The 17730-nt window shown below is 38.8% G+C and overlaps 1 long non-coding RNA gene across 2 annotated transcripts in view; it reads right to left on the bottom strand.

Annotated features, from left to right (window-relative positions):
- Positions 1-12796, bottom strand: part of LOC116183323 (uncharacterized) — a 48252-nt gene extending 35456 nt beyond the window's left edge. Inside the window, exons 1-2 of one of the 2 annotated variants that reach the window (XR_004147926.3) lie at positions 11193-12796; positions 9222-9371 (exon numbers count right to left, since the gene is read on the bottom strand). This is a non-coding gene — a long non-coding RNA (uncharacterized LOC116183323). The remainder of the gene's footprint in view (positions 1-9221; positions 9372-11192) is intronic. The other variant, XR_004147925.3, reaches the window with a different exon arrangement.
- Between the last annotated feature and the right edge of the window lie 4934 nt (positions 12797-17730).

Here is a 17730-nt window from a genome sequence, read left to right as displayed (position 1 = left end):
TTTTAAGGGGGTACATGTTATACAGACTCTGGTTTATCTCACAGAGCTGGTTCATTTCTTGTCCTAGCCCGTTTCTGATGCAAGCCCAAATTCGCGAAAGGATTTACAATTAATTTTAAATGGCTGAACACTGTCCTTTGAAGGACATACTTAGTTTCTTTAAAGGAAGGAGAAGGCTAAGGACTAGTAATGGATTTACCAGAGTAACAAAAATGTCACATAAGTGCTTTCCTGCACTCTCACACCAACCCCAGATAAACACTTTAGTGCCATCTGAAACTGTATGCATAACTCCAGCTGTGCCATTCCTCATCTCCATGCATAATGGTGGCCTCTCAGTGCTTCTTTGATTTGAGACATTTGTTCTTTTGTCCTCTGTGGTAAAATTGCAGGATGTTATTCCTCCCTCTGGCTTTACAGCTAGAAGTTGACATGTAGAAGAACTGAGGCATCAGGTAAATTTCAACACACATTGTCACTAACAAGAAGAGAAGACCCAATACAAGACCTTTTCTGCATTTCAGAGAACATGTGCTTAAATGACATTTGCGCATTACCTAAATATCCCAGCAACAAGTGAAGAAATCCTGTCCCCTTGTTCTCAAACACGTTATGTCCACATTGCATGAAGCCTGTCATATGAGTTTAAATATAGTTTGCAGACAGAAATAATAAAAAAGGTAAAAAGAAAAGAGAAGCCACTCAAAAACCAAAGGACAGAAGGCATATTTCATTTGGAAACAGGTGTCAAATCAGATAGGGAAGGAGAAAGAATGGATCCAGAAACAGGACCAGCAGAGATGAAAACTCTGGTCAAAAAACAGCAAACACTATAAAAGCTATCAGATACACTGCTTCTAGAGGTGACAAAGATAAAATGAGTTAGAATTCATTTCACATGTGTTTTATGGTTGTTGCACACTTAAAAATCCATCCCTCTACTCAATCATAACTCTTTTGAAACACAATTAATTCAGCAACTGTTTCCTACCCTTTTTTCCCAAATAGATACAAGTCTAAAATTCATCAAATACAGAAGCTATATAGACTTCAGTATATAATATGTTCTATTGAAAAACAATTATTTTTTTGGCTTTGACAATTCACTGGGTGTTTATTGTTTAGATAAAGGGAATCTAAAGGTCTTCTCTCAAGAAAAGTTGTTCCTTTGTAGTTGTCAAATGGTAAAGGACACTAATAATGGAGTATTAAAACAAAGCAAAAATTGACAATGAAAATACATACACCTGTTTTATCCAAACTCAAATGCTGCTTGTCACTTATCAGAAAAACAGATTGCAGTACTCACAAAATATTTTCGTTGCTGGTATAATGAAGAACTTTCTTTTCAAAGGCAGATGACTGAGATAAATATTTATTCTGGTGAGCCTAGTGTAAAATGCCTATATTCTTTAGAGAAGCATGAAACAATTAAACAGACTGGGTTTCATTTGAATTTGAAAAATTAGAAGACACTTTACACAATTTAGCATAGTAGCTGCAAAGTAGGACTATGTCCCATATAGGTGACAGACTGAAGCTCAAAACAGGAAACCTTGTGTTTGAAACATTAGCATTTACTTTCACAGCAGTGGCTTACACAGCATTCTGCTACTCAACACCACATCCTTGGCTTGTGTAAAGTATTTGGAGGATTTAATAGCCCAGAGCTCTGACTGATTTTATTCTTCACACCTGCAGGGCTGTGATCACAGAGAAGTAGTGGGATGGCTCCTATGGCTGGAGTGTTGGGAGTGAAGGATGCTTTAGGAAGGACAGGCAGGGGAAATGCTGAAGAATGTCATCAGTGATCAGCTGGAGTGCACAGAGCTCTGCCTTGGGATGGATGAGAAGACAACAGAGAACTTGTTGGATCAAAGGATCCAAGGAAGGGCAGGGACAGGTTACTTTATAATGGGCATCTGCTGCAGTCTGATGCCTGCCAGGAAGATTGAGTGCCTGAGGTGCTCTATAGACAGGTGTGAGCAGTCTCACATTTACAGGCCATAGTCCTAAGGGGGAACTTCTGTTGGAGGGTCAACACAGCAGGTCAGTAAATCCCGGAGGTTCTTGGAACACAATGATGGTAACTTCCTTCTCCAAGTGACAGAGGAACCAAAGAGGAGAAGCGCTGTGCTGGACCTTGTTCTCACCAGCAAGGAGAGGGACTGGTGGGGAAGGTGAAGCTCAAGGACAGCCTTGGTTGCAGTGACCAGGAATCGGTAGCACTTGAGACGCTTACAGCAGAGAGGAGGGCTCACAGCAAGCTCCCTATCCTGGACTTCAGGAAAGCAGACTTGGGCTTCTTCAAGGATTTGCTTGGTAAGATACCAGAGAATAAATCTCTGGAGGAGAGGCCCTGGAAAGCTGGTTAATATTCTTATCCAAACTCAGGAGCAATGTATCCAAGTAAAGATTAAGTCAGGCAAAATCACTAGGAGGCCTCTGTGGACAAACAAGGAGCTCCTGGTCAAACTCAAACACAAGAGGTTTAGAGAGGATGGAAGCCAGAACAAGTAGCCTAGGAGGAGGAACACAGACATTGTCTGAGCTACTAGAGATCGTGTTAGGAAAGCTAAAGCCATGTTAGATTTAAATCTGACCAGGAATGTCATGGGCAACAATAAAAGCTTCTACAGATATGCCAATGATAAAAGAAAGATTAGGGAAAATGCTGCTTGTCTCCAGAAGGAAATGGGAGACCTGGTTACCTGGAATATGCAGAAGTCTGAGGTACTCTATGATTTTTTTTTTGCTCAGTCTTCACTGGCAAGCTCTCCGGCTACAGTGCCCAGGTTAAGAAGACAAAGGCAGGGACTTAGAGAATGAAGAATTTTCAGCTGTAGGAGAAGATCAGGCACAAGAAGATCAATCTCAAGAATATCTAAGGAAGCTGAAAATGCGCAGTGTGACCAGCAGGTCAAGGGAGACAATTCTGTCCTTGTACCCTGCTCTAGTGAGACCCCACCTGTAGTACTGTGCCCAGCTCTGGGGTCCCCAACAAAACAAGGACGTAGACCTGTTCTAACAAGTCCAGAGGAGAGCCATGAATATGATCAGAGGACTAGTTTACCTTTCCTGTAAAAAGAGGCTGAGAGTGCTGGGGCTATTCAGCCTGGAAAAGACTACCTTGAGACCTTACAGAGAAATTGCGAATGTTCCATCCCTGGAAGGGTTCAAGGACAGGTTGGATGGAACTCTGAGCAACCTGGTCTAGTGGAAAGTGTCCCTGCCTATACCAGGAAACCTGGATCTAGATGATCTATAAGATCCCCTCCAACTCAAGCCATTCTATGATTTTATGATTCTATGGGAAGTGACTGGTTTTACAATTAAGTCATTCCAAATCTTTCAGATGCTGCAGCAGTTAAGACCTGTTCTTTATTCACCAGGCAGGGCAGTCTTCACATCTAGACTAACATCTAAAGGGAAAAGGTATCAAACTGAAAGCACTACTAATCATTTATGTATACTGTTTGGAAACAATTCTCAGGTCTGAAAAGTGCCTTTCGAATAAATACAGACCAAGGAAATGTAATCATCAAAAACAACTTAGACATCACACTCTTCAAAAGGAACAAATTGTCATCATGACATGTAATAGCTCTTGAACAACATTCACAGCCCTGTCAGGGGTTTTAAAAGATTGACAAAACGGGATGTGGATATTAAATTTATTTTCTTTCCTACATAAAATGCACGTGCACGATAACAGTGTCCTGGCAAGCTGAACTTCACAGTTTTTGTCATTTTTTTACAGGCTGTCTTGATTTATAGGAAGTGTTATTTCTAGTATGTGAGCCACAGTGCAAGGGGAACTGCTGTCTCTGGCCATGCACAACTGACCCAATTCTTTACATGTGGGGATTAAAAGCAAAGACTCTGGAAAATATGATGTTGACCCCCACATCCAGGTTCTGAAACATTCACAGTACTCCCAAGTTGAGTCCCAGAAGCCAAAGCTTCCCTGGGACTAATCTTTCCCATTGGTATCTGTTAAAACAAGAAGGAGACAATTTCTGGAGGCTGTTTCTTTCATTCCATATCCTGAGGCTGAAGCTCTGGATTTGCCCAGGGAGCCCTCTAGCATGCAACCTCGGAAAGAACTATGGGAAATTCTCTCCTCACTCTGGGAGACCACCCACACAAGGTTGCCCCACTGATCCGAGGCTGAAAGGCCTTAGTTCCCCTTCTGCCACAGAAGTGTATCCCAAAAGTCACACCAGCTGTCCCAGAGCTGGCTGGTTCCTCCTCTGCAGCTTCAGGCAGCGTGGGAGACAGGCCACCCACTGCCATGGCCTTGCCTCCCTCAGGCAACTTCGTGTTTCTCTTTTCTGTTTGCTTGTTGGCTTTTTTCCCAGTACCAGGGGCAGGTCTGAGTTGTCAGCAGCTTATCACAAGAGAAATATTGGGCTTCACTTCTCCTACTCCCACCCCATCTACTTCTGCTCCTCTGCCCTGGTTCCCAGTGAGAAGGGGAAGGGATGGAGAAAAAGGAGTATCTTTTACACGTTCAGTGCACTGACCTTTGCTACAAGCTGGTCTTTTTTCTTGAATAATGTGGATAAGCTATCAGCAGAGTGTTTCTCTCCACAGTGGTGGCCAATGCCTCAGACCCACAGACGTCCCCCTCCCACCTCAAACTGAAATGTGCATGCAGCATACTGAAGGTCACAATAATAACAATGGATCTATTCCTCAGAGTTGGTTTTCAAAGCACAGAGAATGAATGAAATCCCCATCTGTTGCTTTATATCCTGCTGATTTAATCCTCTGAATCACTAGCAGTGATAAAGGAAGTGCTGGACATGTGAGAGAGCCATCCTAAGTCCTTTCTGCCACACTGCCATGGCTGCAGGAAGAAAAGCCACTCAAGCTGAAAAAGGATGGTGGTTACAGAGAAGTCTCTGTGAGGAGTTCTCATCTCTGGGAAGGACTCAGTGGTCTGAAATATCCTGGGACTGTTGATCTCCAGGGTGTGTTGGAAGAAGATGAATGTCTCAAGAAGCATTTCTCCGCTCATACCAGTGATGACCGTGACATCTTCAGAGAAAGAATTTGTGCCAGCTCTGTAACAAGTGAGGGGAGAATGTGGTCGTCTGCTGTAAGTGTTGACAGCAAATTGCCAGGTTTTCTTACTTTTTCTTTATATTTTGTATTGAAAGAACCTTTGTGTACATCCCAAAAAGGTGACATATACGTGCAGACAAGTGGTGATGTTGTGCCTTGGTTTCCCCCTGCCACCCTCCTGTGATGTCACTTACTCTTCAGCTGTTATTTACTGGAATTGTGCAACAGGCTCATATTTCCCTTGTGCAGGTATATCTACAGCCTGGACACCACCTGTAGCCATAATACTTTCAGCTCAGCTTTAGCCTTGAGGCACTAGAAGCTTTTCTCTCTTTAGTAGGGCTGGGAACAGTTGTCCTTTGTTCACTTTGCTTTAGTGTGGAACCTGTGCTGCAGGGAGGGAGATGAAGGAAGGGGATGGAAGGGTGATTTAGAAGTGAAGTTGTTAAAAGGGAGACTGGTGTCTCCTCTCAGTCTCAGGTGGATTTCCTTTTGTTTAGTCTAACAGAAGAGAATAATATTTCCTGCTCTGCATGCACAAACAAAAATATATATTAAAAAAAAGCCTCTCAATAACAGTATTAAGAGTTATGGGCTTCGTGGGGAAAAAATGAAACAGGAACAAAACAGCCCCCCTCACAATCCCAGCTTCCTTGGATGGCACAAAGCATCATAAAACAAAATTCTACAGCAAATACTGTAGAACAGGGATATACAGTATTGCCCATAAAATTAGTCATGTGTTATTGCACAAAGTGGTGTTTTCCATAAGAGATGCCTATTTAGCAAGCTTGAGCAAGAACATTAAATATGAAAATAAGAAGAAAACATTTAACATTGTTGAAAAGTAATTAAAAATATATTTCACCATATGCTTCCCTGCCATTACTTCATTTCAGCAAAACAAATGCCTAGAGCATTTATTATCCCCCATCATTTTTTAAAGAGGCCTAATGTTTCCATTTGGCACAGGAGACACACAGATAAAATGAATCAGCCCTGAAATGAATTGTGTGAAATGCATTTGTCTGAATTCAAAAAGCTTCTCTGTAATCAAAAAATGCAGAAGTATTTCTATTCTCTCAAAATGTGTATCTGAAAAATAACCATTTTCTCCTGGTTTTGCACTGTAATCTTTGACACAAAGGCAAAAATTCCTTTATGTTTATTAGGGTTCTGCTCCAGTTAGAGTCAATTTTACAAAGTTCAGGTTGCTAACACAGCTCCAAAACAGCCTTAGTAGTAAAAAAGCAAAACAAAATTTAAAATTTTAAAAACATAAATAAAGTACAACAATACATCAAAAAGCTTTCAAAGCACAACTAAACTCTTGAGACTGAGTTTATCCACTGTGCAATTATGCTGTTTCTTGCACTGTGATGCCAGGCATAAATTTGACCACAGGGTTTTAAAAGATAGATTATAAGTAATTTTATTTTAATTCATGGTGGACAGAAGAAAAAGGTATCTTCTTTCATAAGTGATGACTCAAAGAACAGTAGTTTTCAGGGCTGCATTTTGAGATTTATTTTTGAAAGTGATGTATCTCTGGCCAGTTAAAGGCAGAGAGAGGAAGGCAGATATTATTCTTCAGAAGAATAATGGATTAATAAAACAGCCACTTAAAAAAAAAGTCCTTGTTTGTGTCAAGTGATAAGAACAACCATAATTAATGAAAATAATTTATAAACACAGCTGGATAAAGATGTTCGTGCTGTGTAGTTGATGTGGTAGTTTATTCATTACTGGCACTGAAACACACGCTGTGTCTCTTTGTCTTTACACTGACTCCTTTTGAGCATGTGAAACCTGACCCACCAGCCTGTATACCAAAGCTCTGCCATGCAGGACAATCCACTGGCACTGACCTGGCACGTCACGGTGAGACAAGTGACCTGAGACAGAAATCAAACACAGCAGATTCTTCCTGGGTGACCGGAGGCAAGGAATGCATTAGAAGTGATGTGAGAAAGCCCTACGATGCCCTGAAATGGTCTGCAATAGTCCCTCCCTTTCTGGGAGCAATGAGGGGAGACAGAAGCAACTGAGGAGGAAAGAGTATATTACATTAGTCCAAAAGATCTGGCTTTTTCTGTCACTTCATAGAAGGAAGCACAGAGAAAAAGGTGGTAGGAATCAGGGAAATGTGGATACGGGCTTTGTGTCTTTCACTGGACTCAGCAGGAGCAAATTTTGCCATGGTGCCACAAAGCCCATAGCATATTTTTGATATCAATTAAGATGTCTTTCCTTCTCCCTTCTTCTGTTCCACCCAATAAAGTATTTCAGTTCAAACACCACATTCTTGTTCTCATTTGAAAAAAAATTGAAAGGGCAGCACTGGCTTCAAATGATATCTACAAATGGAAAAGCTGGATTGAAATGTTTCAACTGAAAACCACAATGGGACTTGGTAGCCTGGAAACTCCCAAGGGAATTATTATCCTTCACTGTTGACCACCATTAAAGAACATGACCAGGAGAAATGTCTAAATATTATCAGATGCATAGTTAAACCACGTTATCTAACAGAAGAGTGTGTTTTGCAGCAGATGCAATTTTGTTATGGTTCCACATGAAAGAAGCTGGCTCTTCTATTCAAGAGATGGGTTCGTTCAGCTCTGGAAATCCCTTTTTAAGAAACACTTTATCAGGCAAGAGTACAACACTGATGCAGAGAGAAGAGGTGGTGGAGCTGGGGAATGGAACAGATTTCCATCTTTATCAAGCAGACCAAAGGCCTATGCTGATCAATGAATCCCATCAATTCAGTAATGTATTTCGAGCACAAAGGTCACTTGTCCTTTACAGAGAAAAAATAATCTGGGTTTGAATGAGTTTCTTTAGCACTTCCAGTTCATGATTTGATCTACTCTTAGAAGTTGTGCTAGCATTACTGAGTGGAAGGGGAGTATAAAAAGAAATCACACTTTAAACCAGAGCATGGAGACTTAGCTCCTCAAAAACAGATTTTATTTTCTACTGAAAGAGGAATAGTTTTTCTAATGTAAGCTGCATTTCCACTTCAGAAACCTGCTGGTGTCAATTGGTATAACTATACTAGTAGACCATTATAGATGTAAACAATCCCCATAAAACAAACTAAGAATTTAAGTACAGATTCTAAGAAGTTTACTTAATGTTTGCAAACTGATGTGAGCTATCCAAGTGAAAGGAATTCTTAAATGCTGCTAGATTAACTACTAAATTGGGAATATTTGACTAATTCAGTTAGTTGAAAGATCTTGCACTATTTTATTATGTCTAAAATAATCTATAATCTTCTAAAGGCTCAGCACGGTGGATTTGTAGTATAAAGCTGAAAAGCAGAGGAAGGAGAAATGTCAACAACACTCAGCATGGCTACTCCCCAGATTAGCTGTATATGCCTAGAAAAGGCATTTCCTACATACCAGCCTGGGATGTATGTCATATATCCTAGGATATATGTCCCAAGGGCCTCTCAGCTTCCAGGACCCAGACATTCAGTAGTACCAAACAGCATTATAAAAATGTTATATCTATTTCCCAATTACTGTGCATACTGTAGATATTAATCCAAGATATGTTTTAATTAATTGGTATTTTTAACTGCTCAGAATGACTGAAACTCACTTTTCTCCACCAAGGATGTATATTGTGTTAAGTATAAATTAGCTCTATTTTGAGCTCAAAAATTGTGCATAAAACTGTTGTCCAGATTAAAAAAAAAAAAAATCTGTCTAAAAGAGAATGAATAAATAATTGTCATCTCCTGACAAACATAAAAGCAGAGGAGGAAACACATATGTGATTTAGAAACAGGATTACTCATAGATTCAGAAGTAATAAATCCAATTACCTTGCTTGATTCATCAATAAATGGGAAAGTAGTATTTGTTTTATTATCAAATTAAGTTATTCTTTGTAAGTAATCCACTTAAAATAATTGTTTCCTAGCATCAAGGAAAAGTAATCAGCAAAAAGGAACATAAAATGTCTTTCTACTGCTTTCTCTGTAAAAGGTTTTTTCACATTTTTCTGAGCACAAGATAAGACTATTATAAACAGTGGAAGAGAAATTCATGGAATCCAGATAAGTAAATGCTGCTTTTAAAACATCTTTTGCTCTAACTACATGGCACAGTGATTTAAAAGCAAAATTCTCACACCTTAGATTCAGAATAAAATGGTCTTCTGGGAACTTCACAATTCAGCTACTGTTGAATTTTCTGTCCTCAGTGAAGCAATGTTGGTGAAACCTTTGACTGCCAGGGCTGAAGTATTCCCAAAAGTATCCTCTGCTCACAGGACATTACTTTCTGTGTGTAGAGTACAAAAATATTGTCACTGCTAGTTCACCAATATTGGCACAACAAATACAGGTTCACCTATCTCAGGAGTAATAGTTTAAGCAGAGACAGAGGGAGATGGAAAAACTTAAAACAAGCTATCTGTTGTGGCTAAACTATACTCCTGCAATTTTATGACTTAAGTGTGTGGAACCTGAAAATGTAATATAAGGAGCAAAACAGGAGAAAAATACTAAAAATCGTAACCTTTTATTTTTTCTAAATCTCCTTTCTGCAAGGCAGCAATGTCCCCTACAGTTTTTGAACTCTCAGACAGTAAGGCATCTAGAACACTGTCTCATGTTCAGAGTTTGGTATGCAAAATAATAAAACATCCCTCATCTTATTGAAAAGGAAATCATAAATCCCACCAATGCAGAAAAGGCTTTTATTTGTCATCAAAGAACTGATTCATCTCATGCAGAGTGAGATTCAAAACTTGGATTACAGAGATTATCTGGCAGTGACCAGAAGTTTATGTATTCACCATATTCTAGCAAGATTAAGTTTTTGGCCCTTCTGCTAGGGAAGACTCCACTGTGCTCCTTTGTGAAGAGGTGAATCAACTTGCATTGCCATGCTAGACACAGCAGCATAGAGTTTAAGACAAAGCTATGACTCACTGATGATAAATTAATTTTTAAAAGAAAAGTTTTCTCACTTTGTACAAGTCACAGTCTGGAGCAGCCCTGATAGTGTAAGCTCCAAGCAAATGAACAGTTGCAAACAGTTACTAAAGATATTGATTTATGGCAATGTCTGTGGAAAGCACCATGGTATGAGAATCTGTTTCCATAACCTAGACACCCCTTTTTCCCCTGTATTCTATGCTCCTAAATTGCTAGGAGCTGCAGAACTGTACCAGACCACAGTTCTCCAATGAAAGTAGCCATTAACCCCTCAGATATTCAGGCTGTTCAGCTTTCTACTCTTGCATATATTCAAGCTAGGACCTAGCATAGTAATGGACAAGCCACTGAATCCTCTGGAGTTAATTATTTCAGCTCAGCAATCTATTTCTGGGTGTCACTAATATTAATGTGGAGGTTGTATGTTCTTGTCTAGGACTGTATTTTTAGCTGGCAGAGACCCATCTGAAGGCATAGTTGGCTGTCTAGGGTTGGAACAAAATGTCAAACCATCCAATATCTAAAAATATTAATGTAATTGCATGCTGAAAAGTGATAACTGAGTAAGTAAATACAAATGAATGTCAGCTTCAAATTGTGGAGTATGCTATTCTATTTTTTTCTTGCATTAATTGGTATCAATCACTTTAATTTTTTTAAGATTCAGTATCCAAATATTTTTTTCATACAACAGTGAAGTATTTTGGTTTAACTTTGAATACCTCATGAAATAATGCATCTGAATACTTAACAACAACAAAGAAACCCAAACAACCCAGTATCCTAACACATTATAATATTTACAAATATTTAAATATTCTTTAAAATAATAATTGTATTGAAAAACACTAAGTTAAAAATCTCATAAAACACTCAGGTGCTAGCATGAGGATTGGAATTGCCACTATAAACATTATAGAAACATTATAACTGCACATTCTGCTTCTGAGATAGTTTAATTCCACAGTTTCTTTTAATGATACTCATCCTCAAATGAGATTGCTGTACTTTGAAATTTTGGGGAACCTGAATTCAGTGGAGAACTGTTTAGCTCAGAATAACCAATTATGTATGAGAACAAAAATCTAAGATAGTCAAAGGGAGAGAAAACCAACAGTGATTAAAATAAATGAACAACGAACAAAACTCATAAATCAAATACCTTTAGGCTCCTGTGAAGTCTGAAGCATAGCATTGCAGTCTAATTTCAGTGAGAAAAATCAGAGGAGGAATTCTGCAGTGATTCTAAATAAAGTATACTGTGAGCACAAGGATTAACCACAGTGCACTACATAAAATATTAATCTATTTTTGTCACTTTGATTCTATGATTCCATATTTTTCAGCTCCACTATAGGAGCATTTGTGATAATTTTTTCTCCTCTTCACTACATATACCTAATTTGTCACTGAGAATTCATTTGAATAACAGATCAGAAGCACTTCTGGTGTGTGCACACAGCAAGACTGTATGACCAAGAAGGAGTATTTTCCCTTGCAAAATTCTAAATTCTGAAATCCTCCATTATTTCCTCATATGAAGTCCATGGCTTTTACTTTTTAAGTTATGCTATGGACAGAACTCAGTGATGACAAGAGTAGCAATAAGAGACTGAATCTAGAGAGTGAGAACCTGGGTCTCTTAACATTTGAGAGTCTGGGTGGATTAATCTCTGCTAAAGAAGCTGGAAGAGCTCTGTAGTCCTGGGTATTGCTATGTTCCTTACCTGCAGGGGAACTCCAAACTGGGGAAGACCCAGACTGCTCTGCAACTTTCCAGTTCCTGACTTCCTCAAAAAAGGAAAATATGGTTGTGACTGAGGTGGGAACTACTGAGTGTTTCAGTTTGTATGCAGAGGGGGAAATCAAAGGACCAGAATCCAAAGGTAGAGCCTCTGTGACAGGTCAGACATTGAACCAAATAAATAGAAGTGCTTTGGGCAGAAAAATCTAGCCCTTTCCCACCTTATTTTTAAAACCTGAAATCCCCAAAAAAGGTTAACATAAAAATGAATGGAAATTAATATTTCCATTATTTGTAATTCTGATAAGTCTTATTATTTCAAACACATAGCCAAATCCCAAAAGGGTGTGTGATCTTAGGGCTTCTCATCTCCAGCTTGTCATTTCACAGAACTGGGCAAACAGAGCAGCAATTAATAAAATATGGGATTTATATTTGAAAGGAGAGAAATCATCAAGGCAGACTCACTGCCAAAGGTAAGGTTCTGGGTGCATTCATCAGTTCGGACTCTATTATTTCTGAAGTACTTTGTGGGACAGAAAAAGCCCTACCACCATTCTGTCTGAATAAGGCCCCCTACAAGGGTAGAACTCATGCCCAGAAGACATCAGAAACCTTAGAACCTCAGTGCTTTTAGAAACCAGTGTGGGACTTGTCTTTTGCGCTCCGTCTTTCCTCAGAAACTCACACAGAGCAATCTCATTTTTCCCACCAGCATGGAGAAAGCAGATAGTCACAGAGATCCCTTTCTGTCTATGATGAACAGCTGCCGGGCTACAGATGTTGGGTTTCATTTGGTGGAGCGCACCATTGTATCCTCGGCGCTGAAAGGTGCTGAGCTGGGGTTTGATGTGCTGTTGTTAAGTAGCATAGCTCCATTTGCACTTCTTGGAGGTCCAGACCCGTTTCTCTGTCTGGGTTTGTCCTTTTGCTAGCTGAGATCAGTGAACTTAGGTTCATACAGAGAGCACAAGCTTTGAAGTTATCTGAGGCAGGTGTCAATGTTATCATCAATAGCACTTCTGACACATGTCTTCAACTGGGATTTTAACTGCATTTTTGCCAATACACAATCCTTTAACTTCCTCTAACTTAGCATAATTGCATTACAGGAATTTCAAGGAGTTCTTTGAACCAAGATACAATTAACATCCTTTCAAAGAACATTCCCACCCAGCATTTACCCTAGGTAAACTTCCTTTCTGAATAAACAGTCTGTTTAAGTGTAAATCCGCTTTTTCACTTGTAGAAGCAGTTTCCAGTCTCTTCTCAAATACACTTTCACACCAAAACCAGCCTGCAAGGCTTTGCATGTTATAAGGTGCAATTTCAGCTAGAAAGCAGGTAAAAAATGAAGTCAAAGATTATGAGGACTCAAAGAAAATGAGTCTCTGCCTCTAGATCACTCACCCATGAATTCAAGAAAGAAAAGCTACAGACAATGGATTCCTAGGTAAAAAGATAACAGTGGTCTTCCATTTTTAATCTAATTTTTAAACTGTCCTGAGAAATCCATGCTGCAAGCTTTAGTTGATTGGAAAACAAACAGCAGCTGTAGAAGACAGATGAAAACCGATCAGAATGAAGCAGATAGGATTATCCTGTCTTCTGTCCACTGCTGAGCAAAAAGGAGACTTCAGCCTCCAGAGCTGTCATTTTAACACCTCTATATAGCTCTAAAATATAAATAAAGAAAAATCTATGTAGTGTCTTAATCACTACATGGTGATTTAGGATATCATCTGACATTAGCTAATCATGCACATCCTCTTCACTTTCCTAAGTCAGGCACTGCTACTGAATGGGAGAAGATAAGACCTCCATTTTAAAAATATTTTTAAATTGCAATGTTTAATATCATCATTATTTTTAGGAAAGAAAAACCTTTATAAGCCTTTTAAATAACAATCCACAGCCTGGCAAGTGTAGGTGAGAGTACCGTGCTATAAGAAGCTTTGAAATGTCATAACAAATTCTTTCCTTTCCTTTACATCTAATCATGCTGTGCTCAAGCCATGCAATTTCTAGAGGCAGCCCATTCGTATGCTGTGAACATTTATGAGTTTATACATTATATAGTATTTATTAGAATTTGGATAGAAACCCAAGAGTTTTAATGGTGGAGTTTTCTAACATTTTGCTGAACACACACACAGAAGAGCTTGAACTACTGCCTCTATTTTTTTTTCTCTTGGATTATCAAGGATTAACTTAATGATTTCTGTGGGAAAAAGAATTCTCATAAAAAGAAAGAGAAGGAGTGGAGAGTTTTCATCATATTTAAACAAAAGAAAACATTCCTAATTGCTAAGTAGATGTGATGAAAATATAATTTCCACAACTTAAAAGTTCAGATTGTTTCTTCCTGAGCCAAATGTTCAGCCTTTAGATGTCTTTGCACTGGAGAGCTTCATCTCTTTTCTGAAATACCTGATGCTATGATTAAAATACAAACTCCTTCAACAAAGGTTTTTTAGTCAGGAAAACACTGTTCAGGGATAACACATAACCACTTATGGATCCGTCAAAATACCACTTACCTGTCAAGCCAGGATCAGACATTTATTCCTTGACTGCAAGAGAATGTGTGCACCATTGGATAATCCATTTCCAGAGTTCAGGGCCTGGAATAAGAAATCTTAATGATTTTTAACTTCCGGGTTTTGTGGTTTACACTACATATTGTGATATTTCTTGCTTGGGTCCAAAGCAATAAAAGTGCTTATAAAGTTCATCCTACATCTGGCAAGTACATGGTAGAGGAGATCTAAATCTGTGTTCCAGAACTAATTCTTTCAAAATGGAGTCAAAGGAGGATTTAATCAAGTAGAGTTAATAAATTCACCAAGACCTTATGATCACTATGGTCATGCTTTTAGAAAAGATCACAAATCTCAAAGACAGCTGCTCTCAAAAAAAAAAAAAAAAACAAACAAACAAACAAAAAAAACACACCACCACAGAAAAAAACACAAATAAAGCAGAACAAGCTTAAGCTCCCAGAAACTTGTTTCTTGCTGTGCTAGTCCAGATTGTGTCTGGGGTGAGAAGATAAAAAGCACTGGATTCACACTGCTCCAAAATTGAAGGAGAGCAGGGGTGAAACAGGCCATTAAATTTGTAATAGATCTGCTGACTGTAGTGCTTTTAGTTCTGCTCTGTTTTAAAATAACTGGAATTTTATTTGAAAAGAGAGCATATACTTCAAACAGACTAGTAATCCTGGGAAGCTACTTGAAAAAGCTAAATGCTCAGATTGTCAGATAATTTCTTAAAAAATTCTATTCAGATTAATCCATTACAAAATCCACGTTGGAACATTCCTGGGAGAGATTTCAACCTGTGAGCATTTCTTTTCCATTGAGATCAATGTCTTCCAACTTGTTGCATTTGGGAGTGTTTTGGTTGGGTTTTTGTTTGGTTTGTTTGTTTTCCATTTGCACTGATAGATCACACCTGCTGGTGCTTCCTTCCCAGGCAAAAAAAAAAAAAAAAAAAAAAAAAAAAAAAAAAAAAAAATAGAAATACCCTAACCTTTCTCAGAAATTATTTTGCCAAAAGGTTCCAATGAAAGAGAATGGATTTCTTGCTAAAACAAATGTGTGATCACTTACCTTTGCTCATGCTTGTTTCCACATTCATTTCTTTGTCAGAAAAGACATTAAAATATAATTAATATTTTAAATTACTTATATATAGATATATTTACATATGCAGACACACATGATTTCAGATATGAGGTTAAAAAGTTTTTAAATTGCAGACATAACATACATTGACAAAATTGCCCAAATAAGCATCAATAACAAAGAAGTTAGCTAGTCCTTCCTGGAAATAACCTTAAACAACACTGCTTTAATCATTTGGTGGTCAACCTTGGAGTGGAGACAGAGAGCATTATGTATTTCCCCCACAGCTATGGAGTCATTTGTCGTGTACATTATGAGTATATGGAAAGGACATTCTTTAAACAAAGGCAGCAGGAAATAAAGTCATCTTCAATCACTGTCATGAATATTCTGCTTAATTGCTGATGGCTTTTTTCACTGCATTGCAATGCCCAGCCTGCTGTCTTGCAGCCAGGCATTGCAACAAATCAAAAGTTACAGTGGGCTTTTACCCTTCTCCAGAGGTCCAGAAACAAGAGCAGAACCTGCCAGTTCAGACCAATAACTGCTGTGAGGAGATGACGGTGCTGCAGGAGGAAACAGATTTCTCCCTGAGAAGGCACAAGACAAATACCCTTCCCACTGATTGAAATGACACATTGCTACATCTTTCTCTTACACATGACTCTTACAATCACAGCTCATTATCCTTGACCTGTCCTTAATGCTGTAGTAAGGGCTGAATAGACTTTTTGACTGCCCTGTTCCCACAGAAAACTTGTGTTTTTCCTGTCAGAAGCCATACAGTTTTTTAAAGTGTCTACCTTGACAATTCCAAGAGACCTTGGCTGTATCTGCAAAGAGTTCTGCTCTTTTAAAAGAAATATCCCCAGCCTTGACAAGAAGTAAATATATCACCTGAAGCCACCTCTGCTTTTCTCCTGAGTTTGACATCCAAAAGGAGATCCAGAGTGTGTGTCTGGCTGACTGTGGAAGTGGTAATTCTGTCCTAATGAGGATAACAGGCAATTCTGGAGGGAATCCAATCTACAGGGAGAAGGAATCAAATTCAAAGACCATGGTGTTGTTGGTTGCCACATGCTATGGTCTTCCCATTTTAGAAAATTCCATATTCCTTTGAAGCGCTCACAAAAACATCTGTGGGTTTGTGGCTTGGTCCTTGTAAAATGTTAACTACTTTATGCCACAGAGCAGGATCTCTCAGCAGAGCCTGTCATCTATTTGAACAAAATGCTGCAAAAGAAGCAGGGTAAGTTTTGAAAAGCTGTCTATCCAAAACTTAGTGAACATAAATAATATATTTCTTCCTGGCCCTGGTCTGTTTTAACATAGCAGAAAAATAGCAGCCTTGCCATTGCTGCTGAGTGCAGCTAATGGTCTTTTTTGTCTAAATTACAGTTGGTCCCTCTAAAAGTGTGTTTCCTGCCAAGTGTGGTTTCACAAAATGCTGAGTCAGAGGAGCTGGGGTGAGGGACCAACAGCAGCAACAGCAGCTGTACACGGCCCATGGCATTAATGGCACTTCTAAAAGAAGGTTAAGAAACAAGATTGTTACCGGGCAAAAGGTGCAAAACTGGAAGGAAAATAAAATGTACAGCAGGGTCATTTACAGTATTATTATAATACAGTATTATTTCCAGAAGGGAATGTCCTACTATAGTTGCTTGATGACATATATATATATACATATATATATATATATATATATATATATATATGTCATATATAGACTAATGCCTTAATATTTAGGAGTTGGTCCTTTAAAATATTAATGGGCTTCTATTGGACTAAGGACTCAAATGCAAGTCACCATGCATCAGCACAGTGGTCTGCCCCAAGAAATTTGAGGCAATTTGCACTAGTTCAGGGTTCTACATGAGAGACTTAAGTAAGGCAGCTCACTTTATTTTTGCTTGAGGACCCCCACGTTTGCAGCTATTGTACTCCAATTGATAAGATGTGGGCTGTTAAGTCACAGTATTATCCAGTGAACACAAAGTCTGAACAATTGGGAGGGTGTTTGCTGACTTCCTGTCTTCCAGCTAGGGTAAGAGTTGTGTCACCCCATCTACATGGACTTGCCCTCAGCACTCCCACCCAGAGCCATCTCTGAAAGACAGAAGATGACTGGGCAATAGCAACGATGAGACAAGATGAAATATACTTTTCTTTTTGCATTTCATGTCTGAAAATGGAAACAGGGAAAAGGTAGAATGAGGTGGTGTTAAAAGTAGTTTAAGCAACTCCCAACTTCTCTGGCCACTTCTCCTTGTTCCTGTCACCCTCAGTTGTTGTGATTGCAAAGCATAAGTGGGAGCACAGAATGA

Source organism: Lonchura striata, chromosome 2, assembly GCF_050655825.1.
Source record: "Lonchura striata isolate lonStrDom1 chromosome 2, ASM5065582v1, whole genome shotgun sequence".
NCBI lineage: Eukaryota > Metazoa > Chordata > Aves > Passeriformes > Estrildidae > Lonchura > Lonchura striata.
This window is presented reverse-complemented; position numbering and strand designations above follow the sequence as displayed.